The 21165-nt window shown below is 32.9% G+C and overlaps 1 protein-coding gene across 1 annotated transcript in view; it reads right to left on the reverse strand.

The window, feature by feature from the left end:
* LOC134241579 (zinc finger protein 593 homolog) overlaps positions 1-13478 on the reverse strand; it is a 38144-nt gene extending 24666 nt beyond the window's left edge. Inside the window, exon 1 of the mRNA XM_062723616.1 lies at positions 13469-13478. The gene's annotated coding sequence lies outside the window, so the exon portion shown is untranslated. The remainder of the gene's footprint in view (positions 1-13468) is intronic.
* Between the last annotated feature and the right edge of the window lie 7687 nt (positions 13479-21165).

The following is a 21165-nucleotide window of genomic DNA, read 5'->3' on the forward strand; positions in this document are numbered from 1 at the left end:
TATCTACAGGAATTTCCAGAGGAAATGGAAAAGAAATAGAAATCCCCGCATTCTTAATGTTAGATATAGGAGAAAGACATGTATTTCATTTTTTTTTTTTCAATATGTTTATTTTTTGGCATTTGTTGCTAAATATAGAAGAATTTAGCTGAAATGGAAATGTCTGCGGGGATTTCTATTTCTATTAGAAATTACCATTGTTAATTGACAACACGTCGTCGATATATCTAAATGTTGAGTTGAAGGCCATAGGGAGTGTTTTCACGCATAAGATTTTGCACAAATTCTGCTTCATATGAATACAAAAATAGGACTGCTTACAACGGAGCGTAATTGGTACCCATGGGAATTCCAATAGATTGTTGGAAGACCTGGTCTCCTAAAACCACATAGATATGTCAATCAGAAAATCAAGCATCTTTTTGGCGATAGAAATCATTCAATAGTTTCACAGGGGAAATTTCAATGTTTTGTTAAAAACAAAACTCGTATTTTATAAAGAGAGCATGTTTTTTAATGCGTGATTTGATACAAGTTTTATCCAACTCATTGAAATAGTGTATGTAAACAATTACAACTTTTTGTATAAAGCCAATATTAAATCACATAATATAGATAACTCTCGTTCTCTCTTTCTTCCGTTCTCTCGCTCTCTAATTCCTATTACTCTATCTGAGTTATCATTGGAACTACGTACAATTAATCTGAATGGTTGGCCGTGGTTCCTGAACAAGGTAACCTGCACTGTGTTCCTTGAGACAGTCAGAGTTCTTATTGTTTAGTGAAGCACCAGGTTTTTTCACCCTTATACAGAATTACTTCGCCCTGGTACCTTACCACAATTCCTCTAGACTGCCCTCTTTCCAATAATGTGCTTCTAACTTTTGCTCTTTTATTTTTCAAGTAATGACTTTGTTACCTTAAGTTAAGCGTTTTCTTCTTCCGCTTTCCGTCAAATTTGCAGTTATTTGCTTCTTACAGCAATCGGTAGTAAATAACACCCTGCCAAAAATATCAATCCCCACTCCTACAATCTCCCCTGGTATTTGTATATTTTCTATAATATTCCTACATTCTATCATTTATTTAAAACTCTAGTATTTTTACTTTAAAATGAAAACATTTACATACATGTGTACCTGAATTCAGCTAATCGGGTAAATCCTACTGATTTATTACTCTGCTTCATCTTGTTCAACCAGGAAATGATGTAAACTTCCAGCGAATTGGTGCTCTTTTTCCATTACGATATGAAATACGTACATGTATAAGAGGCTCATAGGATACATTTACTGTGTAAATTATAGAAATATTTTGACTTTTTCCTTGGAAAGCTTAATATGAAGGAGTGTGTATTTAGGGGCCAACACCTTAGTGCGGGTATAACTGTCTTATGACAGTATCTAGTTTTAATTATATTTTATAGGAATTTAAATGGTAACTCGTCTTATAATCAGAGTTCCATTGATCCATTTCTTAGATAAAAATTCTTCAAAATAAAATATCAGATATAAATGTTTTAAATTTTCCCAAACTGCATAAAATCATTAACAACAAATACAGCGGGTTTCAGTAAATGTTTCCTTCCCTGACCCCCAGGCCAATGAATTGATAAATTATCAGTAGTGAGGGAGAAGCTCCAAGAGTATTGTACAACAATGTATTCGAGACATGATGATAATGAGATGTGGATTCAAAGAACAATTGAAATGACAAATTTTACCAAAATTAAAACATATGAATTTTTAAAAGGAACCATTACGGCCATTTCTCTCAATAATTTACAATCCAGGCATTTTTTACATTAATATAGACAATTATATAAGGAAAATTCAAGGAAGGTTTAGCAAGTTTATCGCCAGGAATTCTTCCTTATCTGTCGTTATAAATCCCACAATGTTCGATCTTACATAGTCCGGTGTAAAGACGAATAATGACCCCCATCGAATAATTTCCGGGGGTCATTTTTTGACGGCAAAAAATGACCCCCGGTCATTATTCGACGTAGAAAAATGACCCTTTTGCCCGTAGAAAAAGTGTCACCAACCTTAAAATTTGCAGAACCCACGTGAAGAAAAATGACCCCCGTAGAAAAATGACTCCCTGTTGATTAAAGCTGAAATTTTTAGGGGGCAAAAAAAAATTAGATAAAGAAGCATTGGCTAAAATGCTCATCTGTGCTTATTTGGAATAAATTGATGATATATTAATCTCATAACATACGATTATAGCTACGAGGGACATTCAATAAATAATGTCATTAGCTCGATGACATACAACATAGAAATCATATGACATTAAGCTAGACTTTCTTTCATTATTGAATCTTTAATGAATTGATAACAGTTTATGTGATCACTTTTCATCAACTAGTTTCATCGTGAGAAGCTGGGAAACAAGGGCTATTCGAGACACTGCATTATAAATAAGAATCAGTAAACTAGAGTGAAAATAAAAGCTTCATTAAAGCTGCTGTAAAACGTGTTAAAAATCCCAAAGAAATTTTCACTGAAATATGTGAGACTTACATCAACAAATGCCTGTTTTATAGACAAATAAGCAAGTGGATTCCAATGATAAAAATTATATAATGGACATCGAAAATGGGTACAGTCCTTGCCAATAAAAATTATAACAACTTATATAATCTTTGCCCAATTTCAACAAATAATATCTGATGATGTACGACTGACTTTAAGACACATAGCAAATTTGATATGTATACATCATATCAGAAGTAGTTTACAATGTTTTAAAGAAACGTTTGACGGTAAAAAAGTTTGGTACTCAAATATCACCCTATATTTTGAAAAATGAGTGAAAACGACAGCGTTTAGGAATGTCTTAGCAATTATTTTAAAATATCAGTAACTTTAGTTATCCAAGTTTGTTTCATATTCAAACAGATAATGGAACATGAATCTATTGCTTAAAACACTCAATACAAAATTTACCATAAGATGAACTTGATAAAAATAGCAATGGTCCGACAAGAGCAAAGGAATGCAATTTTCTTAAATATTAGTGGTACTGTTGTCAATTTCGTATTCGGGGAGACAGTTTAATTTTTGGAGGAGTCTAGAAAGCAATCTTTTTGCAAAAAAATCGAAAGGTTTATTAGAGGAAGGACCTAGAATCAGGAATCCACTACATTAAATTTCTTCATGACAGCGTCCAAACCATGCACCCCTGAAGAGTAAAGGGGTTTTCGGGATAAAAAGAAAGTTAATATTTTTTCACATTAAAAATATTCGCTAGATCTTTTACCTTTTGGCTTGTTTCTATTTCCAAACTTGAAAAACCACCTTTCAGAAAGAAAAAAAACAAGTCCAGGAAATCATTGGATCTGCTATTTTCCAGTATACTAAGGGTCATACCCAAAAATGTGTTCTAAATACAATCAGAAATTAAATAAAAACTTTAACGGACATCTATTTTATTCAAAAGAGATTAATAAATAAATTAATAATTCTTCTTATAATAATAATGTTAACTGTTCCAATGGTAGGTCAAACTCAAAGGTCAAAGGGTCAAAGTTGATGGTTATGATATGATTGAACTTGTGTGAAGGCTTAACTTCAATTCAATATTTCATCTAGAGCCTCTTTCAGTATTATTGAAAGGTATAGAGTTTTATTTATATTTTTTCTTTTCATTTATTTTTTGTTTGTTTTGAATAAACGTAATTTTTTTTGGGGGGGGGGGGGTAAAATTTTTCTCCTCTTTCATTGTCAAATAGGATTTGCCAAACTTATACAAGCTAAAAGTTGAAATGGAGGAAAAAATAATTTTTCTATTAAAGAGTATTGGAACCTGATTGTTGCATGGTTTGATTTCTAAAAACAAGTGGAATATCATTCTTTAAGCAAACTCTATAAGGAGGAATATTAAAAAGAAATTTTATTTACTTGACAATTAAAGAATCTCTTTCCACTTTACAGGGGGTCATTTTTCAATGGGGGTCAATTTTTTATAGGACTAACGTATAAAATAATGACCCCTAGGACACTTTTTCTACGAAATCTGATTTTTTTCTACGGGAAGGGGGTCATGTTTTGTCGTTGAAAAATGACCCCCGGTCATTATTCGACGGGGGTCATTATTCGTCTTTACACCGGAATATCGGACATTTTCCTGACTTTTCCTGGCACCTAAGATATTTACATAGTAAAAAAACTCCAGAAAAACGTGAGACATTTCAAACTAGATCTTGCTATTTGATAGCACAAAGTCACAATCCAACAGACGTTTCGTTCTGCTAAGTAAAGTAATCGCGATAGCATGTATTGGCATGACTTGTAAAGAAATATACCGCATATCAGCTGTAAATATTACACATTAAAGGGACTTGGACACAGTTTCAATTGAATTTTTTAAACCAATTTTAATGCTTACAATTCCTAACTAAGGTATCATCTAATGATCAACAAAAATTTGAACATCATTTATTGATTAACAAAGGAGATACAGATCTTGAAGTTCTTCAAAATGTAAACAAGGCTCGTGCCTTGTTTTTGTTTGCATATAGAAAATACCGTAACTATGACAAAATGAAAATCAGCAAATCACTAGACACTGTATAATTACATTAATTAAAAATTAATTTTCTTATGAAAATTATCTGCTTTGAACGAACATATATTAGTATATCAATCTATGAAATCAAAACTTGACACGGACCCTGTTTACATAACAAAGGTTTGAAACTCGAAATTTGTTTTATATCTTGACAACTGATTATTAGAAAGATCTCCGTTAAATATTTGGAAAAACGGAAATTTTAAAGTAAATTTGAAAATCTTTAGCCGAAACTGTGTCTATGCCCCTTGAACATGTTGACTTAAACAAACAATTGGTAGGACTGTCAACTGCATCTTGGGTTCGATGAAACACAACATAATTTGTCAACTGATAGATAAGAAATTGTAGAGTTGTGAATGGAAAGTTTATGTTTGTTTATTACTCTCAGACAACACAATGATATATACAATGTATGAGGTATAAGAACACATTTACTGAATTTATTCACAAAATACAATGTCATGTAAGGAACAGTAGTTTCGAATAAAAATCACTAGTGGTAGCAGGCTAATATCTTTTTCGCAAACAAAGACAGCTTTATCAGTGAGTCAACATTTGTAACGGACATAATTTTCTCAGTTTTATAAGTATTTACATGAAAAGAAATACTTATTATCAATAAATTTCACACATAATGCGGAAAAAAATGAACATTCCATTACTTATATACTCAACAAAAGAAGAAACGCATATTTGGATTAAACATGATAATCTAAGTTTTCAGTTTAAACCTTAATTTGTAAAAGTGATTTTAGAGTGTGTTGTGATAAAATCAAATAAGTTATATGTTCCAAATTGACAAGTTGATGTCATTGTCGTCGCCTCTAAATTCTAGAGGCATACTTGTACGTCTCAACCAATCCATATGTCCTTTGCGACCTCTCAGCGCTAGTAGATTTCCAATGTACGGACGTCGTTCACTAATACCAGCTCCCTCTGTCTCTTGCGACAAATTTGTGCACTTTATGCTGATTTCAGCAGTTTGTACACCAGTTCCGAGTCGATTGCACAGGTGCTGATCGAGGATCTGACGGTCCTTTCTGGGTGAGGTAATCCGCGGACGGCCAGTTCTTGGTCTGTCATCTGTGTTCCTAGCTGGTGGAGACGTGCGTTTAACTGCTGCAAAGCCAAATACCACCAAATGCAGTTGTAACTTGCAGTTGCGTAGTTTCGGTTAGAATCATTATTAGAGCCTTATTGCGTTCATCTTTGTTTAGGCGTGGCATTGCAGCATCAGCATTGCAATCAAAGCAAAAATGTGGGTTTAATAGGAGTGATTATTGTTTCTTTAAATCCAAAATTTCATTGAAAATAGACCCTCATTTTACAAGAAATCATGCAAAACCCTATTTTCATAAACATTATTAATCAAGGGAAATAATTCAACAATTGGGGTTTAAAAGCCCATGGTGTACTTTAAGTAGGTCACAGGTATTTCATGATAAAAAAGATAGTTGTTCCATATACTTTTTCAAAATTTCTTTGATGAGTTAAAATTATGCGTTTTTTTTTTTTGTTGTTGAGTATATTAAAAAGTAAATCAGCTAATGCATTTTTATAACATAATTTTCATACTCTTAGGGATCTTTCAGTATTAGTCCATAGGGTTCACACTTTATTTGTAATTAGCATGTCATTAAGATTAAATAATTTTTTTCGACTATTTCCTAGATATTTGTGTACATTTTAACTCATATCTGTCATTTATAAAACTTTTATCTGAGTGACTGTCGATTTCCCGGGGAAAAATACTTTCAGCAAAATAATACATTACCTAACGGTAAATATGACTTCAGTGTTTACCATTAATACTTTCGAATTTCCCACAATCCCTTGTGAACCTTTTCTTTGACCTCATGACCAAAAGTCCCACGAACTTGTCCCCATAAAGAGTATGTCATATAGATAAAATAACAAGGCCATTTCAATGGAGACATCAGAAAACTTTCCCCCTCTTCTGATTTAACTTTTATTACTTTCCATTTTCCTTCAGAATCAGGTTTATCTTTCATCCCCGCTAAGAATCCCCAAGGGTTGTTCCTCATGTAGACATAATACTTTGACCATTTACATGAACGAATGTAAAAGATGTTATCACATTCCATATGTTCAACTGGTTCAAACTGAAAGTGAGATGCCATCCTATCTTCATCATTCCCCCAAACTGATCCATCCACATCCCATCCCATTTCCATTCGCCAGTGTGGCCATGCTGAAGGATGGATGGTGTATGTACATCTTTCTTGTAGTTCATTGTTTGCCAAGTTTGGAAGTTTGACTCCATTCGCTTTTAAAAAGTTCATGAAATCTTTATTTTTGCTCGGATGAAAGAGTGTCAAAAATACTGCTCTCTCATATATTGGTTGGGAGAGAAAGCTTACAACCTGCCTATCAACTGTTTCATTCATTTGAATTAACGAAGAAATAGATTCTGCACTTTGCTGGCCAAAGATGTTTCCTTTCTTTAAGCAGTAAATTTGCCAAAAAGTTACCGCGCGCAAAATCGCCAGACGTGCGTAAAGATTGATGTAGAGAATTGCAAGATGAACAGAATCAAAGGAAGATTCAAGGAGAAGATTTTCAATTCTTTCCTTTAAAGATCCAAGAAATTCGGTACATTTTTCGACAGGCACTTCATTAAGCAAGTTTTCTAGTTTGCACCTCGAAGAATTTTCGGAAATTTTCCTTAAATGAGCAGGGGCTTTTTTAATTTGATCCTCAAGCATAGTTGCGTTTTCCTGCATTTTTTCGGCGTCATGCAGTACCTTTTTATTGTAATAATATTCATAGCGCTCGGAGAATTGCTGTAAACCAAAAGCAATACTCTGAAAAATAGAAAACATCACGAAGAATGTTACGGGATATGTTTCGTCAGATGGAAGCAGTGAAGGTGTAATTGTATTCATAATACTGGTAGCAAGAAAAATGTTTGCAAAATTATCTTTGTTTCGAAGACAATTGTTCATTTTCCATAGAGTATCGTTTATCTGGCCCCTCTTCGTTTGCATAGATACGGATCTTGATTCAACTATTTTGCCCATTTCCCCTTCTAGACTTCCCAAATCAAAACCTCTTTTGCTCAGAGTACTGCATAAGTTTTCAAATGTTGACATATTAGCTGAAGGTTTTGTTTGACTGTAAGTAAAAATATATATCTTTTAAAATAAGATGTTCTTGTATCTTTACTGTTTTTAAAAGTGAAACTGGAAATTTACTTTGATCTGTTAAATGACATATAACTGTTCAAGAAACTAATTTGTAGTACAAAAGTAAAAATAGTTGATTGTCTCTGAAGAAAAGAATAATGAGAAGCCGAAGGGCCTTAATTGTCACATAATGAAATACAACAACTTAAAGGATACACGGAGGAAGAAATATACTGACAGATGACGGTTTTTTACCCAAGAGCAAGAGAAATAATGAGAAATAGGATAATCAGGATCAATAATTAAAATATAATTAATAACTAGTACCAGTAACATCTCATAAATGAAGTGCTTATCTGTTCCCCATTTATCACTTTCACTATGCATACTATAAACCAACCATTAGAACTTATGTACAAGTTTTGACCCCATATTAAATCCTTTAACATTGGGCTATTTTGGCCTTATAGGACACGATATAAATAAGTTATTTTTGACTCAATTATATTAACATGTATGTATGTATTATAAACAAGTCAACCTGGTCATTAAACTAAGAAAAAAAACTTATTTTTATGATATGAAAAAAAAAAAAATTGAGATGCCATCACTTGACGGTGAATGTTGCAAATTGAGACCTATTCCCGGTACCTGCGGCCATTGAGCAACGATTTATGGATTGTATTTTGTAGATAATAAGTAAATAAGTAAGTACAACTTTTCACTAATATAGAGACGTCACCGTGTGCCGATGATGAGGTTCAAATTTTACTTTTAATGCCTAGCGCTTGGCGAAGGAACAGCCACCTCAAATGTTTAGGACTCTAAGGTTTGACACACCGCCGCGACCGAGAATCGAACCCGATCACGAAGCAAAGGCTCTATACCACTAAGCTACTGTGACCGTATTGAACAGTGAAAGATCTTTTGTACACCTGCGACACGAGAACTCAGTTTATAGGATAGGTTTCCGTGTCCTGCTAGAGATTCGAACCCGCAAAGTAAGAATCTACTCCTTACGTAGTAACTCGAGCAAACATTCTAACTAGTTTGCCCTAATCACCGAGCTACGCAGGAAATAATAAACACAATTTAACGGTCTAAAGTAGTCGTGAAAAGTGGCCGAAAAAATCAAAGCAAGTGAACTGAACTGTAATTTTTATTTTCTACTGTGTATTTCAAAAATAAGGTCTTTTTTCAAGTCATTGGCAAATGCATCAGGCCACAATTGCTAGTAATAAAAAAAGCCTCTATGTCAAGATTGTATATATTGTTAAATCTCTCGAGAATTTTTTTACTCGAGACGCCACATGCCGGTGGAGAGTTTCACATTTTGTCCTATACTCTGCACTCAGTGCCATTGAGCATGGAGGGATCTTGTTTGTGCCGACACCTACTGCGACACGGGACCTCAGTTTATACGGTCTCATCCGAAGGACAGGTCTCCAGTCCCACAGTGGGATTCGAACCCACGACGTAAGGATCGACTCCTTACTTTGCAACTCGAGAGCAAAAACTCTAGAGCAAACGCTCTTACCACTGCGCCACGCGGACGGCCCTCTATTTCAAGAAGCTTACACTAAAGTTACAACTTTTCTTGTCACTGAAATACCATAGTATTAGTACATACACAAGAACAACCTTTTTTATAGTTAAACAAAAAAAAAACAACTATAATTAGAATTTTTTTAAAACTTAATTATAGTCATTGGCTCGAAAATTGCGCAATATTTTCGTGTTCTATTTTTTGTTTATCTTGATTCAGCTGTGTTACAATAATGAAACATGAACTGATAAAGAAATATCAATAAAGATTACGTGTGTGACTATGATTGATCGAGTGCATTTTATCTCGAAAAAGTTATTATCAGAATGCATGATATAAATTTGACGAAATTCAAATGAAAAAGCACCTGTCAAATCTAAGTACATAAACATGTAGTAAATATTATGATTATGATGTAAATTAGGAAGAAAATAACAACGTTTCTAATGAAAGTACTCATTCACAACCAAACGAACAAAATGAATTTGACTACCAAGGTACACCTGTAATTTCAGTCAACCAAGAATGGACAGTAGATCGAGTGTACAACTGCAAGTATTGTACACTAGTCTAAAAGAACATGCTTTTGAACCTATTTTTTAGATTTTGGTACGTCCCCCTGGAAAAGTTTCATTTATTTGAGGTGCTTTCACTTGCCGGAGAAGACCTGAAATTTATACCTTTACTCGGCATCTAAAGCCATTGAGTAGTGAGGCGACTTTTTCATGCCAACACCTACAGCGATATTGAACCTCGGATAATGCAAACTCATCCAAAGAGTCCTGTAGTGGAATCGAACCCGTGATCTTACTTCACAACTCTATATCAGACGCACTAACCATTATGCCACACGGGCGATTTTTTATCGGTAATAAGTATAGAATGTTGTTAATCTGATTTCAAGTGTAAGCATATATAAGAAAAGGGGTAAAGACCCTCTTTTTGTAATATTTAACACTGTTCATAGTTAGATATTTATCTTTAAACATATTTATCTTTTTTTTTTTTTTTGCTTACAAAAACATGATTCATCAAAATTAATTTGCAAATTTAAATTACTCAAGACATCTTTTTAACACCTTTAGCTTTTAACAATAAATAAGCAAGTGACTTTGCAAAGGAGCACGAACCTATTTACATGTTAAGCTACTTCTAAATTTAAACTTATTGTTTAAATCAGGTAGTAAAATTTTTACTTCCGTCTTTCAAGAATGATAATGAAATTGACTTTTGAAAAAGCAGTCATTCATTGTCGAAAAGAAAAGTACTGTTCTTAGACTAACACGGCTTTCAATAGCTGCACTTCGCGAAGGTCTTTGTGATAGTCATGTTTGCAAATCTAGCTAATGTTTTGTATTATAATGATATATTCGTTGTTTTAAACTAATTTTGACCACTGTTAACCTTCATTTACCTGATCAATCACGAGTCACGGCGGGTATCATCAACTGACAGGCGATGCTTAAAACGTTCTTCTACGCACCTTTTCTCTACTCTGGCCAGTCACGATGTGTATTTTTACAGGACTTGTGAGGTGGATCATTGTTATCTTAAATGTTGTACTTTGCACAGGTCCCTGTACGAAATGTTCCGCCCGGAATATAGGGGGAATTGAGGCGTACTTGGAGAGTGAATTCTGGGCGTCAGTTTGTTTCTCTATATATGTTTATACACAGGTTCTGGGCGTAACCCAAGCGGAAAACAAGAAGAAATGGGCAGGAATTTGAGGCGAAAAATGCAAATGAGCTATGCCCGGAAAAATAAATGACGCCCGGAAAAAAATTACGCCTGGAAAATAAAATTACGCCTGGAATAGAATTACGCCTGGAATGTCCTTATTATTATATAATACTATGTGACCTAAAAACCTATATATTTACCAATGTACAAAGAAAAACATTTAGATTATGATTTACAATATGTTAAAGCTAAAAATTCAGCATTTTGAATTGTAAGAAAACATAATGTCGGGTCATTAACATATAGTATAGAAATCTAACATAAATTTTGTGTATTAAGGGACACTTAAAAACATCCAAAATTGAGTGTGTATTTAGAATTAAACTTTTTACAATACCAGTACATTATATCACTTTAGTAATCATATTGAAACAATTTTAGTTAATACAATTCTTCATTTACTCAGTATAGTTTACAGTTCCTCAGACTCACTGCAGCCTGACTATCAGACTATTATTTCTCAGAAATGAGTGCAAGGAAACTCAAATATCTAAAGTAATTTTAGGGTCAACAAGTTATAACTATAATCATTCTACATTATCCTAATCAAATTTACTCAAATAGGTACCAGATATTAATGTTCACACCTACCAGCAGATACTGTGTTATCCAGAAGAAGTGTAAAAGCCTTAACCTTGAAATATCTGCATTTCCTGAGTATTTCACCCACACTAAACTCCCTCCTTCATGATCAAATTCAAACTTAATCCCTATCTGAAATGACCCTAAATTGATAATTAAATTGACCAATCAGAGGCTTTTACTTCTCCTGAAAGTTCCAGGCGTAATTTTTTTCTATTTTCCTGTTATTTTACGCCCGTAAATTCTGAACTTGCCAATTGACGCCCGGAAAATACAAATGACGCCTGTAAGACGTCTCTTCTCCTGAGGCGTAACTTTTTGAAAATTCCGTCTCCGCCTCAAGTACGCCCGGAATTTGCCAATTCCTGCTCAATTCCACCCAAATTCCAGGCGGAATCCGCCTTTGAAATTCATACAGGCCGATCAAACCAAAGATATATAAAGAAACCATATTTTTGATAAAGACGTAATGCAAATATTTGAGTTGCTATTTTGATGTTATAGAAATAACATTCTTTTTCTGAACAAGGATGTTAATCAAGATATATTAAATTTTTGGTTACAATGAAGGAGTAACCAAAACCAATAATTTTGAAGAGAGAGAGATGCATGCAAGTAATTTCAGATTGTCCATATCTTTTAGATTTGGCGTCCTGTCTTGAAAAATACAGTTGTAATGTTCCAAAATATGCATCAAAATTAATGTAATCAAAAGTGAAAATTTCATTTAATAATGTTTAATTGAACTAATTTTATAGATGTTTAAAACATAAAAACATAGAGAGGGTTGTCCGTCACAAATTTACGTCACTTTTAAAGTGAATATTTTTAGAAGGAAGAAATACAGGCATTTAAAAAAAAAGAATCTAAAAATTGCTTCATCGCCAATTATTTTTAAAAGACAACATTTATATTTTCTGATCTGTAGTTGAAAATTAAATGATTTTATTAATTACTGTTTTTGATCATAAACATTAGCTGTTTTACTCAGATGCAAGGAAACAAAGGAAGAGCCAAAATAAAAAAAAAAAAAACGTCTCAACGAGCTGATATGCATTTTTGTTTCAAAATTAGGAAATCGCCAAATACAATTATTAATCAGACTCACAAAAGAAAGAATGTAAAAAAGAATCTTTTTTAGAGGTGGTGTCAGTGATTTGGGAGGTTAGAGGTCATAGAATGATCCGCAGAGGACTGAAAGACCAAAAGATAGGAGGTCTGCCAGGAATGCTCTATGCATATATAGTGTCTAAACGTTGTCGAAAACGACAGACTTGTTCAGGTTAGAGCGATATTAGAACATTAAAGTTTGACTTATGGTTCTGTTCAAAGAATTTTGACAAAGGACTAATTTGTAGAAAAGATCGAGTTTGCAATGGGTGACAAGAATTCTTAAAGAAGTTGAATTATGTGCATGTGTTCGTGAATCTCAAATATTTTTAATGAAACGAAAGGGAAGCATTTAATGTGCGTTTTTATTTGTTACCTTATAATTTAATTTGTTACCTTCATAAAAAATATAGAAATTATATTTTCAATGCCTTAATTCATATTTATCCATTAAATAATAAATTTCCACCTTTTTAATTTTTATCGACTTAGTAATAAAAAACAGTGGCGACAAGCATACATCTTATTGGCAGTATGCAAGCTGTCTGATTTTCCTCATCCAAATATTGTACAAATTAAGATAATTTGGAAAATGATAAATGAATATTTTTATAGAATTCTACTATCCTTGAATTTTACTTAGGTTAATTGCATCTTGTTTAAATGGAATATTTTTATTGGGTGAAAAGTATGTTTTGCTACTCTAATACTTAGAAACAATTTAATGACCCCTATAAGTACAACCAACTGAATAAGACGTTACATTCAGGTTTGATGCACAATAAGAGAGTGGAGTAAACAATCAATTCTTTTTTTTCTTCTTTGTTCTCCGGTACTTTTTTGTCCGCGAGTGTTCTCAAAAACAGTTCACCCAACTAAGTTAAAACCTTTTTAGGGTTAATAGGTGTGTAATGTAGGTGTGCGGAACGAAGGTCATTTTGCGCACATTCGTATGCACGTGCGTGCGCGTGAAGTGAGTGAAATGACTTATATACTTAATATGGCCATAACTTTTACATTTTTTGATGAAATGCTTTGAAACTCATTACATAAGGATATATTAATAGTGTTAATAATATGACACTGTCAAATTTGCACGAACTCACGCGCATGCACGTGCGCCTTGCTCTGATTGACTGAAACAAAAATCTCAATTTCTCTTTTGCTTTTAGACGAAATCCTATGAAATTTTAAACGTTGTCATGAATTAAGACATCCTACAATATAGTATGGAAAAAATTTCATGAAATCACGCGCATGCACATGCGCTGCAATCTGATTGGCTGAAACTTTAAATGGCTATATCTCCTTTGTTTTTTTGACGAAATGCTTTGAAATTTAAAACATATTCATGCATTGGGATATCCTACAATATGATTTAGAAAAAAAATCATGAAATCACGCGCATGCACGTGTGCTGCAATCTGATTGGCCGAAACTTGAAATGGCTATAATTCCCTTGGTTTTCAACCAAATAGGATGAAATTTAGAATATAGATAGATATAAGGGCCTCCTACAAGAAGGTATGGTCATCATGCACGTGCACGCACATGCGTGCATTTGGAACGAATGAAATTAAAAACACTTGAATGAGTGAATGATTTTTAATACTTTTGGACTAAATGGTTTAATATAAAGTATATTTAAATATATAGAAAATTGTAGACAAGATGATATGATCATTGCGCACGTGCATTCACATGCGCAAGCCTGCAATTTGAAAATTTGAATATAATTGGTATCCCTCTGGGAAAACGTTGTTAAAGGCAAAAATGCACAGATTTGCTTTAATAGGGCCTAAATGGAATATGGCACCAAAAGGAGTTGGGGAGCGTTTGGGGAACATGCTATGACAAAACTCAAGGTAAGTAAATACGAATGATGACTAAATAGATTTTGAGTCAAAAATTTCAGTTAGATGGAAGCATTGCAATGAACAATACAGGCTGTAAAAGCTGGGGACATAGGTTCTATGCACCCGAGTTGAATTGTGCATTGTCTGTCAAATCTACATATTAATAGTTATATTAGGACCAGCAGCATCATCAACTATTCGGAAATCTCTTCTCTTAGGGGGCTTGACAAGGAGGACAACTTCAGACTCATGAACCAGAACAATATCAATGTGTGCATAGTAATTTAGGACCTCAATGGTTCACTAGTTGATATAGATAGGATTCCCCGAATTTTATTTTAATTCAATATATGTAGATATCTATTATCTAGCAAGGCTAGCTACTATTTTGCTGGTTAATATATGTATATATATAAGTGTTCAGATTAAGTAAGAGGGGGTCAAAGGCTTGTTTCGCATATATATTCTGTGTTGACATTTTGGTTTGGTTAAAGTTATACATAAAGGAAATAAATGAAGGTCAGGCTGTTTGTTCATTTGGAAGCCGTCTTCAGTGTATATAAACATAATTATGAATTTCTCTAACAGGGCCTGTACCTTAATTAAGTAGGTTTGATGATATCATGATAACACAATAAAGATACCCCTTAACTGCATAAAGGCCTTGTTATATACATGTAGTTGTGTTTAGTAAATGAAAAGATTTGTATCATCTTAAGTTAACATGGAAAATCAAATAAACTTATTTTACTAAATTTATTATGTAGATGATTTCACAAATGTCGATTTTTCATACAGAGATTAATCACTAAATTTATTATATAGATTATTTCACAAATGTCGATAATTCACACAGAGATTAATTTCAGCACGGGCTTTTATTTCCTGACAATGTTCTTAAAAAAAACATGTCTAGTCACTTGTTTATTAAGATTTATACAAGAAGAGAATCTTTAGGCATTTAAATATAATTCTACAAATAAAAGACTATAAAATAAATAATAATTTATAGGCTTATTGAAGCACTGTAAAAAAAAAAGAACTTTCCAAAATTATTAGTAAATTGACATTTATTCCTTTGAGTTATCTTTCTCATTAGGGAAAGTGAACCTTAAGATACATGTAGGGAATGAGGGACAAATTACAGAGTTCTTCATGTGCTAAAGTCAATGCAGGCTCATTTGAATAAGGCTCGCAGTGCTGGTCTTTCTATGTATTTTCCTTATGGCATTTGCTGTATGAATGGTCACGACATAATAATAAATAAATCGACAAATAAATAAAATAAAGAGGGTTATAATGAGACTTCCAGTATAAGGTTTAAAACGGGGCTTAAATTTTTGTCAGTGTTGGTTTCTGCCGTGTCTCTAAGTTATTAGAAAAAAAAAGATTTGCTAATTTCACATAACTTACTTCAGTTAAAATACTATATTCACAGATTTTAAATTCACAAAGGATAAATTGTTTAGGTAACTGGTTTGATTTATGTGGAATTATAAGATTTAAAAAAAAAAATAAATAAATAAATAAATTAAAAAAAAAACAAACCCCCCCCCCCCAAAAAAAAACAACAAAAAAAAAAAAACGCTTAAGGCGAGATTTCCAAACAGCATAGGAGATACAAATTCGTGTGTGTGGGGGGGGGATACATATTGTACCACAGGCTAGATTACAATCTGATCCATTTTCTACAATATTTTCTTTTTAATAATATGCGCTTACTGTTAGCTTACACATACGCATATCTCGGGGCATTTCTTCATTGAAAATATCAGATCAAACCCAGTTGCCATTCGCATGTAATATGGTATGTGTTTATCCCTCATGTGAGCAGTTAACTGAATTATTTTCTGTTTACACAGTAATCTCATATGGGATTAAGATGCATTAGTTGGTACATAATTGCATTTGTACATGTAGTTTAAATCCATGCATTAGTTAATGTGTACAAATACAGGTTACTCCTAAATGTATAAGAGCCTCGGTTAACGTCCCTACGCCCCTTATGTACCTCTGAGCCAAGTCAAAAGTATCTCGTCGTGAACCTCTAGCATGCTTGAGTAAAATACAAGTTAGCTAGGGGATATGAATACAAATCCACAAGTGAGTAGGAGTTAACGTTTCATAGTGCTAAGATTAGATAAACTTCGACAGCATTTTAGGGTATTAGAGAAAGGATAGGTTTACATAACTTGGCATATTAATTTTCATGCTCTCTATCATATATCCATTTTTTACAGCCTTAAAAAGAATTTTGAAGTCTATATTTTTAATAACCTATTCCATAGCATATTTTTGCAGGAGGAAGGGGAGGGGGTCCCTCCCCAAAATTCCCAAAGTAAGAAGCTTAAGGTGTAGTAAGATCATGCCTTTTTGATAGAGTATCGGCTGGGAAGGGATTTAGAATAAAGGTTTTAGTCATATGTGCCTTACATGTCTGGTGCAGTCCATCTACATTTATAAATGCTTAGGGGTAAATACAAAGTACCACATTGTGTTTCTTGGCTTCAAAGGTAATTAGTATACACAAGATTTAATCAATTTTATATGGTCTTCGGAAGAGCTTGGTTAAAAAATAAGTGGTACTGGGATAACCTCATTTCTTCAGAACTGGCAAGATACATTACAAAATATCACAAAACATGTTCTGCACTTTGGGAATGTGAACACTTAGAATTATTGTCAACAATACAGGAACAACATAATCATGCTGAAGGGGGGGGGGGTAGAGAGTATAGGTGCTCATTCATCTTGTTTGTAATCTTTGCAGGAAAGTATATTACAAATGTTTCTTTCAAATGATCTAAAAATGAATAAGAAATAAAAATTCAAATGAATAAACCAATAAATAAAAAGGGGGGGGGGTTAAATCTAGATAAGACATATTTTCTACTTTATTTTCTTACATTAGTCCAGTTAGTTCTTTCTTTCTGACTGAGTAAAATAGCTGGATATTAGTACAATTGTAATAGATATAGAGACCCGAAGCAATACAACTTCGAAAGATATAAAATCAGGGAAAAAAAGGGGGGGGGTAAAGCACGATTAATTTGAAGGGTAACCAGATTTATTTTAATGGAGCATAAATCTACAGTGGGTTGGAAATGAGAGCGAGTGATGGATGGGTTGCTGAGGGTTTTGAGTAGGCTAGGAGTCCATGGTGAGTGGTTAAATTGAAGTTGCCTACCCCCACCAGGTGGCGGTGGGCACATACGGTGCCCATGTGGCGAAATCGTCACCTTCAATTTAACCATTGAACTGTTGATTTTGTTGACTTTTTGTGGTTGATGTTGATATCTGTGATGTTGACTTTGAAAATTATATCTTATATAATGTAAATCTAAAGCAAAATAATACAATTAAAAGAGAATTTGTGTTGAAATGTGTCCGTAGCACGATTGAGGTTACTTTTCCCGTCAGGGAGGGCACAACTTATGTTGATGTTGGGGTATGCCATTTTGCCGGCTGCCCCACTGTTGTGTAGACCACTGTGGACAATACCTGCCAACTCGAATAAAACATTAAACTCAAATTAGCATTTGTTAATTATATATAAGCTTTGATAATTGATAGAATATTTTTTATGGTTTTATTTTCCCAAAATAAAAATCAGAAAATCATTTACTGAAAACAGTTTTCTCATGCTGGGGAGCAAAATATTAAATGTTGTACTCCAGACATTAATGGGAATGCACTTCTACATATATGTATTGATTGTTATAAAAGTTGCTTGCGATTTATATTAAATTCTAAAGTTTTAAATTGTATATTAGTTATTTCTTTACACTATGAAAATTATTTTTCACTTACTTGTCTGTCAGAATTTTTAATTCAATGTTTTTGTAACAACACTTTATTTTCCACTCTTGACATGCTATTTAATAGCATTTTTTAAACATCAGCAATGACCACAACTTGATCAACAAAAGTTACTACGGTCCACACTTAAATCATAATACTTTGAATATAGTCAGAAAAGTCTTGATTTCTAGTATTAATGATTATTTATTTTAGAGACCTTCAAAAAATATTGAATTTTCAAAATGTCACAAAAGTGTTGCACTCCTGACATTTTAAGTCATTTAAAGCTTTTAGTAAATTGAAATATCAATGGGATATTTATAGACACTATTTCAAAACATATAACGAGACATAGAAATCTAATTTCATTGCATTTTAGTGTGGGTTGATAAATATGTGTTCGTCATTTTATTTTAAATTCACCCAATGAAAAATTAAAAAATGCCTGGTGATAAGAACAGAAGAATAAAGTATCATAACAAATAAAAGAATTTGACAACAAAATCCTCAAAATAAAACTAGAGGGAAACTGTGATATTTTTATTTATACTAAATTTTAGATTATAAATATATACTGAATTCCCAAAAAGAAAGGAAATATTAAGAATAAAATAGTATTATTTAAATTCCTTATAAAATCTAAAATAAAAAATGACAGACTTAAAATATACTTCGTCAAAATGAATCTTAAAGAATAGGTTTTTAATAATATTTAATTTTTGTTCATGAAATTTTAAAAACTTTCTATCAGTAATGATTATTTGTTGTGAATATTTCAGTTGTTCTTGCTGGAAAACAAAAGAAGATAATTAGCTTATTGATTTGTATTAAATCAGAAAATGATTATTATATCCCCCGCTTGAAAAGCGGGAGGGTATATAGTAATCGTTAATTCCGTCCGTCTGTGCGTCCGTCCATCCTTCCGTCCATCTGTTACGCTTTGGGGTACTTATCTCTTATCCGCAACTCCTCTCATACCACTGAATGAAATTTAATGAAACTTTCACAGAATCTTTATTACATATTGCCATTGTGCACCTCTTATTTTACTTTTTGATACGACACATATTTTGGGTTTACCGGCCACAGCAAACATGGACTTTGCCATTATAACTATATGGAGGCGGGGGTATCATTTAGTGAGCTCATCGCTCACAGTACGAGGGCTGTTCAATAAATAATGTCCTGAACTATATGACATACATTACAGATATCATATGACATTAAACTTGACTTTCTCTCATTATTGAATCTTTCATGAATTTATAACAGTTTATGTGACCACTTTTCATCACATAGTTTCATCTTGAGAAGCTGGGAAACAAGGGCTTTTCGAGACACTGCATTATAAATGAATGGTAAAGAATCAGTAAACTAAAGTGAAAATCAAAGCTTCATTAAAGCTGCCGTAAAACTTGTTAAAAATCCCAAAGAAATATTTACTGAAATATGTGACATTTACAGCAACCAATGCCTGTTTTATAGACAAAAGAGCAGGTGGATTTCAACGATAAAAAATTATATAATGGGCGTTAAAAATGGGTACCCTCCTTGCCAACAAAATTTATAACAACTTGTGTACTGTTCGCCAAATTTCAAGAAATAATATTTGATGATATATGATTGACTTTAAGACACATAGCAAATTTGATAGACATCACATCGGGGGTAGTTTACACTGTATTTAAGAAACGTTTGGCGGTAAAAAGCCTGATACTCAAAGGTCACCCTATATTTTGAAAAATTAGTGAAAATGACAGCGTGTACAAAATTCTTAACAATTATTTAAAATATTATTAATTGTAGTTATCCACGTTTGTTTTATTTTCAAACAGATATTTACCATAAGATGTACTTAATAAAAACGGCGAATGTCTGACAAGTGCACAGGTATGCAAGAGCACAAAGACAGATTTATATGTAATTTTCTTAAACATTAGTGGTATTGTTGTTCAAAATCGTATTGTGAGAGGCAGTTTAATATCTGGAGGAGTCTAGAAAGCACTTTTTTGGCCAAAAAATTCAAAAGGTTTATTAGAGGAAGGACCCAGAATCAGGAATCCACTACATTGAATTTCTTCAAGACAGCGTCCAAACCCGCATGCCCTGAAGAGTTAAGGGGTTTTCGGGATAAAGAGAAAGTTAATGTTTTTTCACATTAACAATATACGCCAGATCTTTAACCTTTTGACTTGTTTCTATTTCCAAACTTGGAAAAAACACCTTTCAGAAGGAAGAAACAAGTCCGGGAAATCATTGGATCTGCCATTTTCCAGTATACCAAGGGTCATACCCAAAAATGAGTTCTACAAACGATCGGAAATTGGATAAAAATGTTACGGACATGTACTTTACTTAAAAGAGATTAATTAGTAAAATCATGAAGAATAAATCATTGAAAAGTGTCTTTTGCTTCTTTCTCAGCACCGAGGACATTATTTATTGAACAGCCCTCGTACCTCTAGTTATGTATTGTGTAGAGTAAAGAAAATAATAAAACCAAAATATAAACATTGATGTAAATTTATACTGGTGCCAAATTGAGAAGTTCTAGTCGTTATACGAGAACTGAGTATAATGGCATTGAATAATATAATATAATAATAATAAAATTGATTTTAAAATAATAATACTAGTAATAATTGGATTGAATAGCATCAATATATTTTATGAAAATAAATTAAGATAAATAATTTGATACCTCTTTGTATGATAAGGGATCCAGACGCCACCCTTCATCGGTGGTAACAATATATATATTTTACAAAACATGCACGTAGTATGAGGGCTTTGTTTAAAGGGG

The sequence above is a fragment of the Saccostrea cucullata genome, unplaced genomic scaffold (assembly GCF_032062105.1).
Source record: "Saccostrea cucullata isolate Sc308-1 unplaced genomic scaffold, CSIRO_AGI_Scuc_v1 ctg4934, whole genome shotgun sequence".
In the NCBI taxonomy this organism is placed as follows: domain Eukaryota; kingdom Metazoa; phylum Mollusca; class Bivalvia; order Ostreida; family Ostreidae; genus Saccostrea; species Saccostrea cuccullata.